Source organism: Alligator sinensis, unplaced genomic scaffold (genome assembly GCF_000455745.1).
Source record: "Alligator sinensis unplaced genomic scaffold, ASM45574v1 scaffold732_1, whole genome shotgun sequence".
NCBI lineage: Eukaryota > Metazoa > Chordata > Crocodylia > Alligatoridae > Alligator > Alligator sinensis.
The window spans coordinates 66,915-89,504 of record NW_005843309.1 but is presented as its reverse complement, the minus strand read 5'-3'; the positions used below and the strand labels follow the sequence as shown (position 1 = coordinate 89,504).

Sequence of the window (22,590 nt, the reverse complement as noted above, 5' to 3'; positions counted from 1 at the left end):
TGATAGTCCCCCCGGCCCTGCTGGGGCTGCAGGTTGGGAGTGAGGGGCATTGGCAGGGCTGGGTGAGTGAAGGACTGTCGGTGCCCCTCACTCCCAACCCACAGCCTCCTGCCTGTTAGTGTAAATCAGGGGTTGGCAATTATTTGGCCAGAGGACCACTCGGGGAGTGTTAGTGAGCTGTCATGGCCCCCCCACCCCCACCAGCTCATAAAACTCTATATGTGGCCCATGTGCATGGCCAGGTGGCTGGGACAGGGCCACCAGCAGGCAGGGAGCAGCATCTAGGAGTGGGACGGGCAGGCACAGCCAGAACTGGGGCTGGGATCAGGATCCCAGGGCAGTGACAGATTGGGATCAGGACCCACGCGGGCAGGGTGTGTGGCTGGGTGGATGGGATGGAGCCACAGGTGGGCAGGGAGCCACAGCCAGAGGATGGCTGGGCTAGGCTGGGCGTGGGGTTGGGATTGCTGAGCAGGGACAGCACAGGACCAGGGCCTGGGGCAGAGCCACCGTGTGCTCCCTGCACATCCCTGCCCATGTCACTCCGTGCTCCTGATCCCATCCCCAGCCCTGCCTGTTGGCTGCAAAGGACCAAATCACAGGATCATAATGAATTTTAATTTATTGTACAGAATGTGAAGTTACCAATAAAATCATAAAGGCAAACTTTGAATTATGAAGGGTACTGGCCACCTTAACACACTGACACACACACACAATTGCTGCAATGTAGCACCGATGGTGTTCATACCTCTCCGGGGCGCTGGAGTCTGCTGTTGATGGTCAGCTTCCTCCAGGGCAATGTCATCTCCAGAAGGGGGTCGCCTGCTCGTCCTTCTGTCTCGGTGGGTTGGGTGCTGGATATGGGCGCCCCTGAGGGTCATGCTTCACTGCCTTTTATCGCTCTCTGGCAGACTTGTGCGATCCCCCAGCTTTGTCTTGGAAGCCCAGCCTGGAGGTTGCTGTCCCACATGGGTCTTGAGTAGTGCATGACAGCAGTTAGTCACAGTCCACGGGGGTTTTGCCCAATGGTGCAGTTTTGGGAATCCACCGTTGACGTGATTGATTCAATGGCTGCAGGCTTCAGGCAGCTTGATTAGCTTAAAATGGCTTGTAGAGTAGAGTTTCATGATGGTAAGTTCCTCCGGTTAGGTTATTGTCAATTAACAGCCGGAGGCTCTTGCTTTCTCATGCAATTATCTATTGACTCCTACTCACATTCACTCAAGGGACCAGCCCAATATAGCAGCTTTTATCACTTTACAATTACAATTTCAATGCAGTTTTTAACAATGGTCCAGGGTACAACTTCATTCTACAGGGTGTTCATTCCTTAAGGGTTTAAAAGCATAAAATATAAAAGACAAAATGCCATGGCAAAGATGAAATATAAAAATGCACTGTGAGAAATAGATAAAAGTGCAATGTGAGGTCATGAGGATCAAAGGCTGCTGGGGACAGGAAGCGAGTTAGGTTAGCACCAGGGTATATTTACAGTCTCTGAAGTGCATATTTTAGTTCTTTTCTTTTCTTTTGTCACACTTGCTCAATCCATATGTAGATGTAGTTTCTAGGTTTCTCCAACAGAAAGCCACTTCAGCTTTCTGGCTTGCTCGCCCCCCCATGCAACGAGTGTGCTAGATCTCTGCCGATACTCAGAAGGAAAAAGAAATGCACAAAAGGGGGGGTGCAGGCAAGAAGGGGCTTCTTGTTACATGCCCTCCTGTCCTAGTCCTGGATGCAGCTCCCAGCCTGTGCTTGGCCCTATCCCATGCACCCAGCCATTCGTCCTGCCCAGGAGGGACCCACTCCTGGCAGTGGGTGCACAGTTGACGGCCTGGGTCCAGCAGTCCAAAGGAACTGCCTTTGCTGCAGCTGCTGGGAAACAGAGTCAGGAGCCCCCTGAGTGCCTGGGACCAGCTGTACATGCCGCAGCCTGGGCTTCCCCCTGCTCCTCGGCTGAGCGGGGCCACCGCGGGCTGCACAAAATCCCCCTGGCAGGTGGGTGTCTATACACATGCTCCAGGGTGGGGTGGGAGTTTGAATTAGAGTGGCTCCTGGACAGCTGCTCTAATTAAAACACTGCAGCATCATTTATTAAGTGTCTCGCATTTCAAAATGGCAGTGGGGGCACTTTATGCATGTGATTATTTTTTTTCTTTGAAAAATATATTTCTCTCTATCTCTCTCTCTCTCTATATATATATATATATATAATTATATATATACACATCCTTTATCAAAAACTTTCCATCGCACCCTCAAACCGCATTAACAAAACCCATGCTCCTGCTACAATAAATGCCCGCCATCACCTGCGTGCACCACCCCCCCCCAATCCTGTTTCAATGAACGTCCCCCCACCCTACCCCAATCACAGTCCCTTAGTCCAAGACCCGACTTGGGGTTCTCATTCTCAGTTCATTCATGGTCCTTGTCTTTGTCCTTGTTGCTGTCACTTCTGCTGCTTTGATGTTTTTGATGGGTTTGATGTTGTCGTCCTCGCTATCTCTGGGTCCAGTTGTGTTGCTGTCCCCTTCCTTCTCCCTGTCCACTTCCCCTCCCAGGGGGTCTTTGAACAGCCGGTGCCACGTGTCCCTTCTCCAGGTGGAGTTGACTGCATCCTCTCCATCCTCTCCCACCACTTTCCTGGAGTTGGACTGGAGTTTGCTCAGAAACATTTTGACACAGTCTGTTTCCTCAAGCTCCATGTGTCTGAACACCAGCAGGCTCCTGCATTGCCACAGGGTGCTCCTGTCGCAGGACACAGACTGATCAAAGTGGGTTGTCTGGGACTCCTGAGGTTCATTCATAGGTTCATAGATGTCAGGGCCTGGAAAGGACCTCGGAAGACCATCGGGTCCAGCCCCCTGCACTAGGCAGGAAAGACAACTGGGGTCAGGTGAGCCCAGCAAGGTGACCGTCCTGTCTCCTCTTGACGATGTCCAGGGTACGTGACTGCACCACATCTGCAGGGAGCGTATTCCACAGTCTGGGAACCCTGGTTGTGAAGAAGTTCTTCCTAATGGTGAACCCGAAACGGTTTTCCAGGCGTTTGTGGCCATTACTTCTGCTTTTTCCCTCGGGTGTCCTGGTGAGCAGTTGTTCACCGAGCTCTTGATGTATGCCTCTGATGTAGTGGTAAGTTGCTACCACGTCCTTTCTCAGCCTCCTCTTCTTTAGGCTGAAGAGTCCCAGGTCCCCCAGCTTCTCCTCAGATGGTCTCTCATCATACAGGTGGCCCTTCTCTGGACCCTCTCCAGGTTTTTTCACATCTTTGTTGAAGAGCAGTGCCCAGAACTGGACACAGTACTCAGCTGCGGTCTCACCGGTGCTGAGTACGGAGGAAGGATCACTTCCCTGGTTTGACACGAGCTGCATCGGTCGATGCATGCCAGAGCGTGGTTTGCCCTGCTGGCTACAGCATCGATCGCACTGTAGTCAGGTGTGGCGGGCTCACCAGAAGCCGCCCGGCTTAGAATCACAGAACTGTAGAACCAGGAAGGACCTGGGAGATCATCCAGTCTGGTTCCCTGCCCAGGCCAGGAACTTATTGGGCTCGGACAAGCTCAACATGCCTCCTCCTGAACACCCCCAGGGACGGCGACAGCACCACATCTGCTGGGAGAGCATTCCCAATGCTGGCGACCCATACAGAGAAAAGTTTTTCCTTGTATCTAGGCTGAATTTGCCCTCTATAAGCTCATGTCCGCTGGTCCATGTCCTGCCTTGAGGTGCCTTCCTGAAGAGTTGCTCCCCAGATCTTTGTGTTCTTGCCTCACGTACTTGTCGGCGGCCATCCGGTCACCTCTCAGCCTTCGCTTACCTAAACTGAACAGGCCCAGCTCCACAAGTCTCTCCTCATGGGGCCTGTCCTCCATGCCCTTGGCCATGCAGGTGGCCCTTCTTTGTGTGCTCTGGAGCTTATCCACATCTTTCTGGAAGGTGGTGCCAGAACTGGACGCGACACTCCAGCAGGCCGGCTCCGAGGGGCTTCAAGCGACTGGGGGGCGTTCCCACAACCAGGCACTGGCAGGGGAGAGCATCTCATCCATATGTCCAAAGATGGCTGTTGGGCAGGGATCCTGGCTTTCTCTGATAACAAATCCAAATGAAGCACCACGATGAATATATTAGTGGTGTTTCATTTTGATCCCAGAAAAATGTGGATTTTGGGTTACTTTTTTTAATCCAAAAATGGGGGATTTTCTTTTATCAGAGAAAACCACTACAAGAGGATGTGCAGAAGTTGGGGGATGTCCATAGGAAGGAGTAAAATAATTGCACCAGAACCAACATGCTTGGACAACATGCTTGGACAACCTCCTCCTGCCCAGTGGCAATAGGAGTGGGGGGGTGGACCCTTGACTAGTTTCCAGATGACTCCCGTTAACTCATGGCAGGAATTACTGACATTGTGCTCACTCCAGACCCCAGGGGCGGGGATCCCACCCTGTCTGGAGAAGGCCTCTCTCTTTGTGGGAAGAATTGCGTACCCTTTCCTACCTCTCGGACTGAGCCCCTCAGGCAAAAAACATCCTTCAGCATCAGCCCCCTCTAAATCATTCATATAAGGCAGGAGGTAAATGGATTTTTTTTCTCTCCAAAAATGGTAAAACAGCCTCTGCTCGAGCTTCTATGGCAATAATCATGTCTGAGCAGAGACCAGGGACTGGAAACCAGGTCCCAGATGCTGCAGCTCAGACCCGGGACGCGGGTGTGCAGACCATGGTCCCTGCTGCCCTCTGCGGGCTGGAACATGCATGTGCACTGACACACGTGTGTGCTAGGTCGTGCTGTCCCATGGCAGGGAATAAGCACCGGGGTGTTGCTAGTCCCCGTGGGGAACCCTGTGCTGCCAGGCTGCAAGGCCCCTACCCCATCCCCGCTGTCACAGGATGGGCTGCTGCACCCACACCTCCGTGCACCGCAAGGCTGAGTGCCCCGTGGCATTCCCGTGCTCCACGATACGGCTGCCCGTCTCTCCATGGCCGAGTGTCACAACCACATCCACATCCTGGACTTTGCCAGCAAGAGCCATTGCTTCGTGTGCAGCATGTACGCCTTCGACCCCCAGTGTAGCTTCATTGTGAGTGACCCGAGCCTCCCTCCAGTGGCCCCCACTCCACACCCGGGCTGGAGGGCACTGCAGGGCAGCAGCTGGGGAAGGCCCCTGGCTGGCAACCTGGCAACAGAAAGGAAAGAGCAGAGAAAATCCCCTGGGTCCCAGTATTGAGGGCAGAGCTGAGTGTCACCCTGCTGCTGCTGGGGGAAGACGGGGACAGGAGACGGGGGGGACCAGGGGCTGAGACTCCTCTGCCTTCCCCGCAGAACGTGGCCAGTTTCAGCAGTGTGGAGCAGCAGGACAGCAGCTGGAGCAAGTGCCCCTTCAAGCCCACGCAGTGCACGGCAGCCACCATGGCTGGTACTTCCTCAATGCTGTGGCTGTCGGGGTGGGGGTCTGAGCCGGGGGCCTGGCCTGGGATGTAGGCGGGGAGCAGGTTGGGCAGCAGCGGGGAGAGAGCCATGCCAGGGCAGGGCTGGAGATGGGACATGTCACACCCTTGCCTTGCTGAGCAGCGAAGTCAGACTGACCAATTTATAATTGGCAGGGTCGTCCTTCTTTCATGGGGCTCTGAAGAAGCTTATTTGCACAGCCTCACAATCATGATTTTTTTTTCCTTTCTTCTAAACAAGGTAAACCCTGCAATTAAATGTGCTTGTTTCTGTTGCCTGCATACAAATTGTTGAAGCTGCTTATCCCACTTCCTAGCTGCATTTTAGTCTTCAATCAAGACATCTAGCTTCACAAAAAAAACCAAGCTCCGTTCAAATGAATGAACACCACATTGTGCAAAGAACTGTGGACTAGATGGACTTGTAGTTTGCCACAGTGATTATTTTATTAATCGAACAGGAAATTTCCCCTCAGCAAGGAGCACAAAAGCAGCACAAATTTTGACTAAATTAATCCTAAACTAGGTTTGGTCTTGACCTTAAGAAGCAGAAATGGGAAGCATATGCATGGCAATAGTAATATTTTTACTGCTGCTGCATCCATCGTATTTGATATAGGTGAGAAACTGAGACACATTAAGAGAAAAATAAGATATTTTATGCTATGATCTAAACACTTTTGCTTTGGACAGCTACAACTAAAAAGGAATCACGTCTCATCTCATTCTTAACTTAAGTTGTAGTTCTGACCATCTGCGGCAGAGCTGTCAGGAAAGAGGACAGTATTACAAGTCACTTCCTGCTCCCTCCTTTGTTTAGGCTAATTTTCATACTCACAGAGCACCTTTTATACAAATGAACTTTCCCACCCAGGAACACCATACCATCTTTCAATTCTCCTGTGCAATATGAAGTTACATTTCTACCTGGGAGAAATTTTACAATCTTTGAATTCTCCTTGGCCTGAAGAAGAGCGTTTGGGCCCAAAAGCTTGCAAATATATTTTCTTTGCAACTATCTAGTTGGCCTAATAAAAAATATTGCCTTTACCCCAAGAGTTTTGTCTGCCTATGCCTTTAGTAGAGGTGCACTGATACATCGGTCCAATATCAGATTGACACTGTTATTGCAGGGCCCTTGGCATGACTTTATGAGCGCTCGTGGTGCTCGGGCCAGGCGCCAGATGATTGGAAGATAGCCAATGTGGTCCCCATCTTTAAAAAAGGGAGGAGGGAGGACCCAGGCAACTATAGGCCTGTCAGTCTTACCTCAATTCTGGGGAAACTCTTGGAGAAGATCATCACGGAGCACATCTGTGATGGGCCGGCATTGGGGATGATGCTCAAGGGCAACCAGCATGGTTTCATTAAGTGCAGGCCATGTCAGACCAACCTGATTGCCTTTTACGATCAGGTCACAAAAGCATTGGATGCAGGTGTCACCATGGATGTAGTCTTTCTGGACTTCAGCAAGGCCTTTGACACTGTCGACCACCCCATCCTCATTAAAAAACTAGGCGACTGTGGCATTGATGCCTACACAGTCAGATGGATTGCAAATTGGCTGAAGGGTCGTACTCAGAGGGTGGTGGTGGATGGGTCATATTCGACCTGGGGGGAAGTGGGCAGCACGGTCCCCCAGGGCACGGTCCTTGGGCCCGCGCTGTTCAATTTCGTTATCAGCTATTTGGACAACGGGGTGAAAAGCAACCTGTTCAAATTTGCTGATGATACCAAAATTTGGGGAGAGGTGGGCATGTTAGCAGGGAGAGAGAGACTGCAGAGAGACCTGGATAGGTTGCAGGGGTGAGCTAACAAAAACAGGATGCATTTCAATACTGACAAGTGCAGGGTGCTGCACTTGGGCAGTAGTAACCAGCAGCACACTTATAAGATGGGAAACTCCCTTCTTGAGAGCACGGAGGCAGAAAGGGATCTTGGAGTCATCATTGACTCCAAGATGAACATGGGCTGACAATGCGAGGTCATGGTCGACAGGTCCAACCGGACCTTATTGTGCAACCACAGGTGCATCTCAAGTAGGTCCAAGGAGGTGATCCTCCCCCTCTACGTGACACTGGTCAGGCCGCAGCTGGAGTACTGTGTCCAGTTCTGGGCACCCCACTTCAAGAGGGATGTGGACAACATGGAGAGGGTCCAGAGGAGGGCCACCCGCATGATCCGGGGACAGCAGGGCAGACCCTACAATGAGAGGTTATGGGACCTGAACCTGTTCAGCCTTCACAAGAGAAGGCTGAGGCGGGACCTGGTGACCATCTATAAACTCACTAGGGGGGACCGGAAGGGTTTGGGGGAGACCTTGTTTCCCCTAGCGCCCCCCGGGATAACAAGGAATACCGGCCACAAGTTGTTGGAGAGTAGGTTTAGATTAGACATCCGTAAGAACTACTTCACAGTCAGGGCAGCTAGGGTCTGGAACCAACTTCCAAGGGAAGTGGTGCTGGCTCCTACCCTGGGGGGCTTTAAGAAGCGGCTCGATGCCTACCTGACTGGGGGCATTTGAGCCCAGTTTTCTTCCTGCCCAGGCAGGGGGTCGGACCTGAAGATCTACAAGGTCCCTTCCGACCCTACTTCTATGATTCTATGATTCTGTGAAAAGTGCAGCACAGGTGGTGAGAAGCACAGCCCCGCAGCTTGGAGAGCTGCCTCTAGCTGGTAAGTCTAGTGTGGTGAAAGTGAAGGGGAGGAGGGAGGGGAGGGGCATGTGGGGGCAGAGCAACGCCCCCATGGTGAGGAAGGGTGCAGGGCGGGGGCAGGGACAGGGTCCGGGGCAAGCACTGCTCAGCCACCGTGAGCGTGGCACAGAGCCGTGGCTTGTCCGGGGGGTGCAGGCGGGGAGGCAATTCCCACCACTGTGCACTGCTCAGCCGGGAGCCGCAGGTTCACCACTCACCTGCTCAGCCAGCGGCTCCTGCCACTCATCCAGGAGGGCATGGAGAGGGGGAGGGGTGCAGGGCGGGCTGGGGCTGGGGACTTGCAAGTTTTTCCTGGCAGGGTGGGGCTGCTCTGGGAAGGGGCTATGGCAAATTTGTGGCTGCAGCCCCACCCCATAGTCCCTTTCCAGCGCAACCCTGCCCTGCCGGGAAGAGCTTGGTGTAGCCTCAGCCCCAGCCTGCCTTGTGCAGATGCAGGGCACGCGCCCCTTCTGCCCTGCAAGACAAGCGAAGGGAGCTGCCAGATGAGCAAGCGAACACCAGACGAGCAGTGTGCAGCTGCAGGAGCCGCTCCCCCCAGACGAGCCGCAGCTCCGTGCTTCACCTGCCCCACCCCTGCCAGGCAGCGCTTGCCCGAGCCCCTGCCCCAGCACCACACCCTCCCTCACCATGGGGGCCTTCACCTGCCCCCACAGCCCCTTCCCTTCCCACTCCCCTTCCACCACACCAGACGTACCAGCTGGAGGCAACTGTCCACGCTGCTGGGCTGGGTATTGGAAACCGGATCGGTATCAGCCAATATGCCTCCTTAAAAACTGGCTATCGGTATCAGCCACAGAAATCTCTATCGGTGCACCCCTAGCGTTTAGATCAACGCGGCTACAACCAATATCCTTAAAACTGCACACCGCATTCTGTTAAACTAAATATTTACACATACTTACCACATGTAGTAGTAGCAATGTCAGCCACTTTCTGACAGGCATCCAAGAACGCAGCAGCTGCTACTATTGTAGTCCTAAACATATACAGATAAAACATTAGCAGTGTCTCATTGCTGCCTATTTAATTGTTGCCAAAAAAATTCAGATGTATTTAAAAAAAAAAGCTAGTTTGAATTTGCAGAGATAAAAGTATAACAAAAAGACCCTCTGTTTTATGTTTGATTTTAGCCCACTCCTTCCATGAATTCTTAATCTCTTCCTTGCTCTGTGCTAGCACTATGGACCGTGCTCCAACAATGCTAATGCTGTGCTGGAATTGCACAGAGCAGGTGCTACTTCAAAAGGATGCAGCCAGCCCCTTTCAGCTTATTTCATCTGATGAACTTTTTAAGCAGTCAAACATGAAAAAGAATCTAAACAAATTACACTACGCTAATTAAACTGCAAATTAAGAGAGACTGCTATTTCCAGGAGACACTTGAATGTTTTTAGGATAAATGCCCAGATTAAAGCACAATAATCTCTTTGCAATCCCAGCCCAATGCCCTCTGGAAACAGGTCATTTCTGAGTTCTCATTTGCAGAGCATCAGAGCATCTGCTTCCCCTGCAAGAGGAAGGGATTTCTTCCAAGATTTCTCTTCACGCCATCTGGCAGTCTGGGGACTAATGAGAAACGACTCTGACTTCCTCTGTGATTCCCTAGCCAGGGCCAACTGTTTTGTCTTTTTCCCATTTATAGGCAGGCCAGCACTGAATCAGAATTGGCAGTCTTGAGTATCAAGCTAACTGGATATATCCCCATCTTTATCCTCAAAGTGCAAGCTGTCTTAATAGCCACATGTGAGTATGCATGCACACACATATATTCTGGTACAGCAACCAAGCAGCACCTACTGAAGAAAGCACAGGTGTCTGTACAGCTGGAAAAGGGACCCAGAAAGCCAATTACAAATAAAAATCTGCCTGGTACTGATGACAGTAACAGCACAAGTAAGTTCAACATATCTTCCCCAAGAGACAAGGTGATGAAGGTGTATGAGCCAATGGTAGCAAATCCTAGCAATACTAACCAAATCTCCTCTCATTGTGTAAAAAGCCCCAGGTGAGGAGGGCTCACTAGCTGTTGCCAGCCTCTGAGGATGCCTGCATGAAGAGGCAGTAGTGCGAGGACATTTCCACAGCACCCGTGAGATGGGAGCTTTGCTCCTTAGCTGCAGAGCTGCTCCCTTGTTTTGGCCAGGAAAAGAACTCGAGCGGGTTCTCTGGTGCACAGGACAAAGCATGCTTCAAAACCGAGGCTTATCTCCATGTAGCTAGAAAACCTTGCAGCCTATGGTCCCTGGACTCTTACCCTCAAGGAAAAGATGTATGGATTCTGATTTCTAAGTTCAGTTGCTCTAAATAAGCAGTTCTTAAGGCTTACACACTCTATGTTTGTGCCAAAGCTTTCCTCCTGATTTAGAGTCTGGGTATCCTGATTTAAATGAAGCTAGGACAAGACTTGAGGGATAAAATAGGAACTGGGACACAGCCGTACTTCATCCTGGTGGATTATCCCTATATCTTATGTTGCTCCAGTGCACTACAGTCTCTAGGTGATCTGGGGAGGCAAGAGATAAAAACGAGCCCCAAACAGCCAAAGGCCCGTAAAGAGGAAGAGTTTCCTTGCTCATTCCAGCCTAAGGTTGAAAGTCCTCCTAACCCCGCAAAAGCAAAATGCATTAGCAGAGAGCTGCAGGGAACTCAACCATAGTCCACAAGGCCCATAAGTGCTGAGAAAGGAGGCGCTTTCCAGAAGAAGCTAAAAATGTGCAAGCAGGTCGGATTTTCCTGAAGGTCTAGTCCTGGCCTATCCTCAAATGATGCTGTACATAAAGTAGTCATATACAGTGGGACTACAATGTTTTGGGCTCTCTCCTGGCTTCTCCATCTTCTCAAATATGGTTTAAGAGACGCGATGACCTCAAAGGGACTGGCGGGGACTCTGAGTCCTGCTACTTACAGGTCACGCCGAGACCGGCTGAGGAGAAGAACAAGAAAGGAACCAGAGTTTCCTTTAGCTAACGGCTAACACTCACCCATGGGGTCAGGTCCTCTTTTCACATCCAGACTGTCCCAGTGATGTTGCATTGTCAGATTTCTTCAAATTGATGGGTTCAATTTTTCATCTTCTCCAGCTTGTTTCTAAGGAGATGCCACCTCTCCTGACAGCAAAGAAAGTACCGAGCCCCTTCCCTCACCTGAGATGATACATGCTCTCCCCTATCAAAGGTAGGGGCAGGAAATGAAATGAAGACATAAGACGAATGTTTCCCACAAGAAAACAGGAGATCCTTAGATGCTAAAGTGTCTGTGGATAGATGGCCAAGACACACGCAGGCCAGAAGTTGTCTGTGAGGCATGGGTTTACACTTATGCTCCCTATTGCTCTAAGCAATGCCAACCTGACTGGGAGGGGGCTAGAGACCCTGCCAGTCTACCCAGCAACCAGTGATGCATTTCAAATTGATTGGCTGCCAGCCAACAGTTGCTGGTCTCCATTGGACCAGGTAAATGAGATCATAAGGTCTATATAAGTTAAGAACTGCCCAGGAGGAGGAGCATGATGTCCCATGATGAAAACTCAGGGACAGAAGAGCTGGACCATCTGAAACTTGCTCTCTCTCTTGAAACTCACGACCAAGGAACTGCCTGCCTCCAGAGGGAATCTCCACCTGCTTTTGGATGATACTTGCAGGTAAGCTACCTGAGATCTGACTAGATATATAGGCTGCAATAACTCAGATGCTTGATCAAAGGCTACCCAGCCGTGCCAGTTTGCTCTATGGGATTTACTTGACATTGCTCTACCCTGCACCCTATACCAACCCTAGTCCTTGTAACCAATAAAGTTCTCCTTTGTACCTAGTGTGGGAGACTTATTGGGTGTGGGTTTAGATTATGCTGTGGGGGGTCCCCTTGGTTCGGCTAAGGGAGACCACTACTTGTACTTCACACTGAGGAAAGCACCCCAGGTTCTTGAAGTGGGTTGAGTACCCTCAAGGGCTACTAGGCCTCTGTTTCCCAGGGGCACAAGGCCAGCATCAGTCCAGACCCTGGGTGGTGGCAGCATTACCCCCAGGCTAGGGGATGTGCTACAGGAAGGGGGTCGGCCACACGTAAGGCACACCCCCAGGGAGGCACTTGGAGCCTGGAAGGTGGTTGGGCACAATGAGGTGGGTGGCTCAGCACAGGAGGACCCCATACTGGCCTACCACACCCCCCCCCCACCCTCACACCACCCAGCTGAGCTCCCTGCTGCCGATGCCCCCCTGGGGTGCAGACTCTGCACTGCCACCAGTCCCAGCCCCATGCTCTGCAGTCCCGCTCAGCTGCAGCCCCTGCCACTTCCCTACCTGCTTCCCAAAGACAGCAGACTGGGAAGCAGAGCAGGTGCCTGGGGCCCCACCTGGAACCTGTTCCAGCAGGGCCAGGCCATTCCAGCCCCAAGGGTGGGAGCGAGGCTCAATAGGAGATGTTTGGGCCATGTCTACATGTGGGCACCTCGTTCTCGCCTTCATGGGTGGAAGGTCTGGGCAGGGCATGTGTACCACTGATAGGTTGTCTGCATACCACTGCTGGTATGCGTATTAAGGCACTGGAACCACTGCCATAGAGATGATGTCCCAGAGAACAGAAGGGATCATGAAGGACTTAAGCAGGGAGAGCACAGAGCAGAAAACCCCCAGAACGTACCTCCGAGAAGGGACATGCAATCCATGGGGTGAAGGAGGGGAGGGCTTCCCTTAGTCACTGCACCACTCCTCTTGCCCACCAGTCTCCCTGTGACCTGCAACCCATAGCACCCTTCTCCTCTCTCCATCCAGGGGAGCTGGTAAGGGCATTCATGGGCAGTGGCAGCAACACCAGGCCCTTGAGCAGCCTCCCCATGCCCCACCCCACCCCCTCTGCCAAACGCTTTGCTCCCCACTAGTGCCTTTGCTCATGGCTAGGGCCAGCTCAGACATCTCATGTCCTGCTCCTGTTCCAGGGGAACAGAGTCCTGCAGCTGCCTGTGGTGCAAAAGCTGTGCTATATGGGCTCTTGTCTCTGACCTCTGCCTCCAGCATCTGGAGCTGGGGTCTCTGGCTCATGCCCACCTTGCTTGCTGCCTGACTTGGGGGCAGCCACTGGCACCTATCTCAGCAGGAGCCCCAGAGTGCAGCCCAGCTACCTCTGTTTGAATGTCCTCCCCTGGCTTCTGCACACAGGAACAGCTCAGGGACTCCCAGGGGGGTAGGTCTCCCTCCCTGCAATCCTCCCTCCCTAGGGGGAACAGGGGTCAGTCCCCTGGGGGTTGCAGGGGTCCCTCCGGTAGCTGCATGAGGATCATCATGCAGTCAAATGGCTGTGGCACTTTCAGGAAGGCCTCAGTATTCTGAGTGGGAGATTACAATGTGCTGCATTTCACCAGGGGAATATTTTTATACTTTCCCCACCCTTCCACAGGGGAGGTAGGACCTGCCACCAGCTGCACCTCCTTCACCCCTCCTACCCCACTGCACTCATGTAAGGGACTCTACTGCCTCCTGTCCATGGTTCACTCAAGAGGGCAGGGTCCTGGCTGCACAGCAGGACAGGAGAGTGAAGCCCTGAGTGGGACCAACTCCTGCTCCTAAGGGTTAGCAACAAGCTCTGCAAAACTGAATTCTCTGGAAGAGAAGGGTCTGGGAAGTCATGGAGAGATCTGTCCTGAATGTGGTTGGGGGTTCCCACTGCACAGCTCTGGAGAGGACACAGACAACAACCACAAGCTACCATGTTCTGTTCAGGGGCTTTACTAGCAGGGAATGCATGAGAGAATGCAATGAAGGGAGGGAAGAGCAGGTGCCCAGTGCTGCACAATTCTGCAGAGGCTGGAAAGCAAAACAAGCCAAAAAGGCTCCGGGGCTGGCAGCAGCAGCTCCTTGCAGACATCACTAGGCATCGGCAGGTCTAGGAGAGGGGTGATGTGGTGGTGAGGAAAGGCAACATCATGAAGGAGAGTAGGGAATGCTTCTGTAGCTGTAAATGCATTCGTCCTTGCAATTCAGGGGCTCATATACCAGAAACCCCTGGACCAGGAGGAAGGAGAAAGCTAGGAGGCAGCCAAGGAAAGCCCCTGGGTGTCATCTGAAGCCAGCTGTCTTGGGGAGGGCACCCTACCGTGAAGGCACTTCTTCCCCTAGGATTACCATCTGCTTTTAGAGAATGATGGGAAATGCAAAGGCTCCAAGGCTGATGCAAACATCATCTCCTCCTCATCTCCTTCCCCTGCATTGGGCAGACCTCTGCCTGAGGTGTTTCCTGTTAGCCCCTCCCCACAATCAAACCTTGTGGGCCAGCCTCTGGGCTCTGGAATCCCACTGTACCCTACAACGGACAAAGCCTGGGGGAACTCTTTCTGCAGGCCACCAGCATCAGGGTGCCTGTCTGAATGCAGCCACTGGTGGGTGCTGAGCAGGCAGACAGCTCCAAGGCCTTGCTGCACTGCTGGCAGAATTAGGAATGCTTCTGGGTGTGGACGTGCTGATTCCAGATGGGTGGGAGAGATGGGTGAAGCTTTTCCAATACTCAGAGCACCCATGTAGCTTCTCCCCTGTGTAGATGCACTGGTGTTCAGCACAGGCTGCAGGAGTAGGTGAAGCTCTTCCTACACTAAGATCAATGATGTGGCTTCTCTCCTTTGTGGATGTGCTGATGCTGGGCCAGGCTGGAGGATTGCGTGAAGCTCTTCCCACACTCAGAGCACTGATGTGGCTTCTCCCCTGTGTGGATGAGGTGGTGCCGGGCCAGGTGGGAGGATTGGGTGAAGCTCTTCCCACACACAGAGCAGTGATGTGGCTTCTCCCCCGTGTGGATGCGCTGGTGTTCGGCCAGACGGGAAGAGTAGGCGAAACTCTTCCCACACTCAGAGCACTGATATGGCTTCTCCCCTGTGTGGACTCGCTGGTGTTGGGCCAGCCTGTAGGATTGAGGGAAGCTTTTCCCACATTCAGAGCACTGATGTGGCTTCTCCCCAGTGTGGATCATCTGATGCCGGGCCAGGCTGAAGACTAGAGGATTGGGTGAAGGTCTTCCCACACACAGAGCACTGATATGGCTTCTCCCCTGTGTGGATGCGTTGGTGGTTGCTCAGTTGGGAGGACTGGGTGAAGCTCTTCCCACACTCAGAGCACTGATGTGGCTTCTGTCCTGTGTGGACATGCTGGTGCCGGGCCAGGCTGGAGGAGCGGGTGAAGCTCTTCCCACACACAGAACAATGATGTGACTCCTCCCTTGTGTGCATGCACCTGTGCTTGGCCAGGCTGGAGGGCTGCCTGAAGCTCTTCCCACACTTTGTGCAGCAGTGTGGCTGCTGCCTCCTCCGCAGACAACAGTGCTGGGACAGGCCTTGCCAGCTGATGAAATTCTTCCTGCACTTGGTGCAGCGGTGCATCTTCCTCCCCAAGTGCATGCACTGGTGCTGAACCACAGAGAAGAAATGGGTGAAGGTCTTACCAGATGTGACACAGTGGTACTGACACTTCTTACTGTGCACATGTTGGGTTTTGAGCAGCTCCAAGCAGCGCACAAAGGTCTTCCCCCTTTTGGTGAAGCGGTGGGGGAGCTGTCCAGAATGGATCTGGCAGTGAGCAGCCAGGCTTGAGAGGCAGGTGGAGCTCTTCCCATACGCGACGCACAAAAGGGGCCTTCTCCCCAGCATGCCTTATCTTGTGCAGAGCCAGGCGTGAGGGGCAACTAAAACTCTTCCTGCGCTGATGGCAGGAATGGGCTCTCCCCCTGGGCTTGGTAGTGAGCTCCTGCTTCCCTCTGAGGCCCCCAACACTGCCTTGGTTTGCATGCAGTGTCTCTCTCCAGTGGACCTTTTCTTTCTGCCTCTTCAGGTGTCTCATCATGACATATTCGTCCCTGTACCTTGGGGATTTTCTGACTTCTTTCCCTTCTTCACTCCAATGCCCAACTAGAGATGGGACCTCGTTCACTGCTACATTCTCCTGCTTTTGGGGCATCCCCTGACCCTTGTGCCGTTGGTCCTTCGCTGGGCTCAGGGAATCCACCTCACCCATACTCCCCGGAGAAGCCCGTGGTGGCTTCAGCTTTCCAGGCCCTTCCTTAGGAGCCTGCTCCTCAGTTCTGCTCAGCAACCAGGCATGTCCTGCATGGGAGGAAGAAACACCAAATTAGTCCCTGCCTTGCTGCCAACGGGCAGGCACTGCTATTCCTTCTGCCGAGATCGACTTCAGAGCAGGACTGGACCTTGGCACTTGTGTTTCCTCAAGAAAACAAGGTCTTTCTGCCAAAATCCCAAGTGCCAGGGGCAAGGCAATGCCAGATCCCTGTGCCAGTTTCATCTTTGCAGTTCAGTGGAATTAAGAGTCAGACTCTCAAGGTTTCTGGCCCAACTCTCAGCCCCATCACCTCAGGCCCTATTAAATTACTATCTAATTACTATTAAAGTTTACTTGATATTAAATCAGCAAGGGGCATGTCAAACATTGGGGGGTATTTGGCAAAAACAATCCTGTTGGTAACAGTTTCCACAGTTTGAATTTCAGGGGGTGGAACAACATCTGTCTTCACACATGACAGCATAAGCTATTTGAGGTCAGCACCCTGAAATGGCAGCACAGGGCAGGTCTGCAGTTTCCAGGCTCACTTTCACCCTGGGCATGGAGCATTTGTGAGAGGGGAGTTGGGTGGAGGGGACAACCACAACTCACCTGGCAGCACGTCCTCCGAGCTCAAGATTTTGCCACGGTCCTCATCATCACAGACCCAGAGCTCTACCTGTCCTCGCTGGATGTGGCAGATCAAGTCAGGTGTGGGACCTCGATATCCTGCTTGGGCAGAGGTTAAAGAGAGTTTATCCACTGGTACTGGATGCAGAATAAGCAACTGAAATTTGGGGAATGGAGCCAATGAACTCAAGTATCAGATTAAGGACTTGAAGGACAAGGGAGGATGGACATTTAGGCTGAAAGAGAAGGCATAGCAGGGAGAAGAGGATGGTCCATTTCATCCAGGTAGTGGATATATGGTCATAGGAAAGCAAACACCAGTGCAATTCCAGGCAAATGAGTGGAAATGAGCTGGGACAGGACACACTAGGCAAGAGAGGGAGGAAATCAGAATAACTGCCCAAGCAACAGCTGGTAGTGCATTTTCAGGCACAATGATTTGAAAATGATATGATCATGGTCAGAAGGCAAAAGAAAATCATGTTATCAAGGGGGAAGACTCTAAGGAAGGTGGCTGGATCAAATGAAGGAGTAATATATACAAGTATGAAGTGTGAGAGGTCTGATCATGGACAGAGTCATGGGGAGCAAAGGGATTTAAGGCACCAGCCAAAAGTTCACGAGGATGAGACTTAAAAGCAGGGAGAAGACAACACCACTTCAGAGCTCACACAGCTCCAGGGCAAAGCAAGAACCAGAGCTTTACCCAGGGAAATGAGGGCTTGGTAGTTCCTCAGCATCTGGTCCCGGTAAAGCCCCTTGTCTTCCTCTTCCAGCAGCTCCCACTCCTCCTGTGTGAAATACACTGCCACGTCCTCAAACACCTCCTGGAGCTGCCGGCACAAGCGTTACAGCATCAGTGTCTCCTGCCCCCGCTGCCCCCAGCCCCCACGGCCCTGTTTGCACTCACTCTGCACTACAGCCTTTTGCACGCTTAGCCAGGACAGGCAGGGGTACGTTACTCAGCTGACACATGATATGCAGGATCCTGGTTTTCTCTGTTTAAAAACTGCTAATTCTCTCCAAAAAAAAAATGCTCCCAACCCATAGCCCCCCTACCCCTGCTGGTGCCCCACACTCCTCCCCACAGCCTCCTGGCCCCACTGGTGACTCTCACTCCCCATGTACAGCCCTGCCGGCACTATTGGTACCCTCAGTCCTCACCCGCTGCGCTCTGCCCAGCCCAGCCCAGCCCTGCCTGCTCAGCAGCACCCAGGCCCCAGCTGCCACCTGTGGGAGGTGCTGACTAGTGCAACACAGCCCATGGGGTGGTAGAGGAGGGCTGCCAGCTGCAGGCTCAGGCTCCCCACCCTGCTGTTCACTTCCTGAGGCCTCCATGGCCCAGGGAGTGGGACCTCACATGGCAGGACAGAGCAAGGTGGGGAAGCTTGGTGGTGCTGCCACAAGCCAAGTGCCACCATGGCGAGGTGCCCTTACCCACAGTGGGGGTTGTGGCGCAGACTTGTGCTTCCCACTGCTCCTGCATGGGCAGGGGGTGAATCACCATGGTGGTACTTGGATCGCAGCAGCAGCATGCCTGGCTCCACTGAGTCCTTGCCAGGCAGGACACATCATTAATGACCTCCATCCCCTCCTGGCAATGGAGGGCCATTTCAGTGTAGCTATGGGGCACAAACATCTCCTGGATACCATGCAACCCTGCAGCCTCAAACAGCCTCTCTTAGGCAACAGGCTACCTAACTCCCATTCTCACCAAGGCACCAGGCCTTGCAACGGAACCTGATGCAAATGGTGCTCCCTCCTCAATACACATCACATCATCACTGAGCCAGAGAACATGGATCATGGCATCTGAGGGTCATTCACCTTGACCTCTACCATTCTTATAAGGGATCCCCTGCCCACAGTGTCCCACAGCTGTCTACACTGGCAGATGGTGCAACCACTCCAGGAAAGACTGAATCAAGCCTGCTCCAACATCTGGTCCAGGAAAAGACAAAGGCTTGTGGCAGGACACTTTCACCTCCCTGGACTTCCCAGTGCTGACCTCAGAGCAGCTGTCCTTAGACCAAACACTTCAAAACAATCTTGAACATGGAATTGTGCAACCAGAAAGCATCTGCAGGCTGGGTTGTCTTAAGCACAGTCCAAACAGGGACTGTAGATTCTTCTCCAATAAACTAGATTAGCTTCTGTGTCCCCTTTGTGTGGAGGGGTCTTTACTTACATTCCCTCTCCCAGCACTGTCCCTCTTCCCACCATGCTGCTCCCCGGAGTTGGTATTCAAAAGACTCTCTCTATTTAATAGTCTGGTCTGTGCATATCCTTCAATCCCAACTGATGAAATGAGCGTGGCATCGAAAAAAACTGTGCTGTGCCTCTCTGATTCAGTTAGTTTGTAAACTGCAAATCCATCCTGGCTTCTGCCTCCCCTCACACTAACACACATAATCAGCAGCCAGGTGTGCTGCTCACTCCTGCCAAACTGATGGGCTGGGAGGACCCTGCTGGCATCAGCTGCAGAGACCCTCTGTGCTCCCCAGTCCTAGCCAGGCAGGAGAGGACTTGATGGGCTCAGCTGTAGAATCTATTGCCCTGGGCTCCCTCAGGCTGGCTGGCTGTCACAGAGTACCCAGAGGGGCTCTTCCCTGGTGCTTCACATCTTAAAATGTCCTATGTCAGTGGTTCTCAACCTTTTTGTGTCAGGATCCATTTGTAAATATAGATGGCCAGTCCCAACCCAGTGCCCCTCACTCCCAACCCGCTGCCCCCCACCCCCAGGTCCCAGCCCTCCAGTGCATGGGGCAGGCAATGGGTGTGTGGGGCTGGGGTGGGTGTGCGGGGCATGGGAAGCCCCAAGCAGTCTTACAGGCTGGAACTCTGCCAGCCTGAAAAGGAAAAGCCGCTGTTTCCCATGATTTACTCTTTTAAAGAAGATTCCATTTTTAAAGATTAATCACAACCCTTTCAAATATTCTTACGACCCCGCTTTTGGGTTGCGACCCATGGGTTGAAATATGCTGTTCTATTACATCAATCCCTAGAGGCAGCCAAGGGAGCACTTCTGCCAGCAAAGGGAGTCCCAGCTCCAGGGACTCTGACCAGGCCTTCCTGTGCCAGCACCCCTGGCTCTCTGCACCTGGGAGTGCACTGCTGCTAATTCAGCCTGCGGTGTTTGCAGTCTCCATCACCACAGGCTTCTCGCTCTTCAGGTCTCTCTGCCCCACAAGCTTTTTACAGTGTCACAACCCAATTAATCAGTGCCCATGTCATTTGCAAGAGATACCATCCCCATTTCGCACACAATAATCTGATCAACTAAGGGTTAAAAGAAATCCTTGCCAGAGACTTAAATTTATGCCCACGTCACAACCAAGAAACGAAACTTAAGCATGATTTATGACTGATCAGAGTAAAAGGGGATAGCCCTGCCATAAATCCCTGCAACTGGTCAAGAAACAAGCTCAGACCCCTCTCACGTAAGGGACAGGAAACCTGACCCACTACCTTGTAACCTGATAGCAACCTGAGAGCACAAAGAACTGCTGCTTGCCAGAAAATTAAAGATTCCACATAGCAGTTCATCATTGGACACCTCCATTAGTTACCTCTGTCTATAAATAGTTTAGTAACTTCCGCCTAAGGCGGAGACCTCTGGAAAAATCTCTGAGGAGAAACCTAAGCTCATCATCAGAATAACTTGGCCGTCTGATCAGCTGTCAATAGCTCCCCGTCAGCGTAAATCTTGACATATCAAAGCCCTACAGGCACGATAGCATGTTTTTCGGCGCCACGTCCGTCATTGTCTGGCTGTAACCCGTACGTTTGACTGTAATCGATGCAACTACAAAGGCTCAGCCTGCGTCGCACGTCACTATCTGGGCGACGTAAGTAAACAATCTCCTGCAACCAACACGCGTCTGTGCCTGGTTAATTTCACCCCATCCATTAATCACCTGCCTGCTGAGGCGAAAGTTTTACTGCTACTGCTCCGGTGGGGGGGCGGGGGGTCAGAAGTGGCTGCTGGCCGGCTGCTCTGATCTCCCGACATACAGTACCACTGGCTCCTCCTGGGCTCAGTCCTAGCTTCACCCACACCCGGAGCCAGTGCCCTGCTCACCTTCATGCTCTCCCTCTGCTTTGCTGGCCTGCCCTGCCCCTTCTGCAGCTGGCCTGGCCCAGGTGTTGGGGAGCCACTCTGTCTCTGTCTCCCTAGGGAAGGTCTCTGCAGCTCCAGGTTTACATGCCCTTCCTCGGGAGACTGCTGATCTGCTCGGCTCAGGGTCCCAGCACCTGTGGGTGGGGAAGAGAGTGCACAGGTTAGCCCTGGGGTGGTGGCAGGGGAAAGCCCTGCTAGTCTCCTGGACTGGCCTGGGATGAAGGAAGCTGGACGTATCAGTGTGTACAAAAGGGGGAACAAGGGAGACTCATCGTCCTATTGGCAAGAGGCTAGAGATGAGTCCCTAGAACTGCCCCAGCACCAGTGGTGATCACGGCACCATGGCATTGCTCCCTGGGAAAGGATCTGGAGGGATGCTGGTGCTGTGCCACATCCACATGTTGGGGTGGGAAATGCAGGGATCAGTCTACTCCAGGATGCGTGAAATGCTTCCAGGGCCACCGGGAGAACAGGAGCTGCCAACCTGCTGGAGCACAGACCCATGAAACTGTTCTGGCAGAGAGATTTCTGCATGGGGGACGGGGCCTCCTGCCACTGGAAAGGGGAGACCCAAAGCTCCTCACCTCGCCTGGGAAAGGGCCTGGTCCAGGCCACCTGCCTGGGGACCCTCCACATGCTGACAGGTCCCAGGTCTCCCCTGTCCCGGGGATCTGCAGCAGGATGGAGGCCTGGATTAACTGCACCTGGACCAGCCACAGGCCACCGGGGACTCTCATTTCCACATCACCTGTACCAGCCTCTTACTGATTGATATTATTACAACACTGATCATTAGAACAGCAATTAGATCACTGATTGTGACCATGGCGGCATGGCAAGAGCCAGTCACGTAAAGCATCTTTGTGTGAGGTGCTGCAAAGGCAGTGAAAAGAATCCTGGGCCTTGGACCACCCATAGAGACCAGAGCCCTGTCCCACCCCAGCCACAAATTTTGCAGCCCTGTCCCGGGCAGAGGCAGGCATTGGAGCCTCTCACACCAACCACAGGACAGCCACTCAGGCTCCTAACTGCACACCAGGACTTCATCCCACGCCTCACCTGCCCCTGGCTTCTTGGACTCATTCAAGGTAACTGCTACTCTTTGGGTGTTGAGCCCATGTTAACCTTGTACATCAAAAAGGCTGGTAAGGACCTGGCTCCAGGTTGGGCGGGAGCTCCTCTTTTGGGACATGATGTGGCTCGTCCTCAGGCCCTCGGGTTTTTTTCTCTCCTGCCTCCACCAGAGACCTGTCCTCATAAGCCTTTGGCTCCTCCACCCAGGAATCAGCACACTCTGGCAGGGCCCCAGTGGGCTGCATCTTGTCTGAGGACCCCTCCTCGAACTTCACATGCACTGTGACCTGGGGACAAGATAAATGTGTCACTAGGGAGCCGGGATCTGGGGGGAACATCCCCCAGACATGTGGAGGTGCAGATGGCACCAAACAAACGCTCTCACCTGGAGCTTTTCTTCCTCTGCCTTCCCCAGCTGAAACCCCTCGGCCAGGGCCACGGCCTCGGTGCAAGTCTCCACGCGGCACCTGCACACCCAGCTCTGCATCTCCTGGGGCAGGATGGCCAGGAACTGCTCCAGCACCACCAGCTCCAGGATCTGCTCCTTGCAGACGCGATGG

The 22,590-nt window shown here is 52.9% G+C and overlaps 1 pseudogene; it reads right to left on the bottom strand.

The window, feature by feature from the left end:
* Positions 1-13,877: 13,877 nt before the first annotated feature.
* The window catches only part of LOC102380301, a 9,243-nt pseudogene continuing 530 nt past the window's right edge, over positions 13,878-22,590 (bottom strand).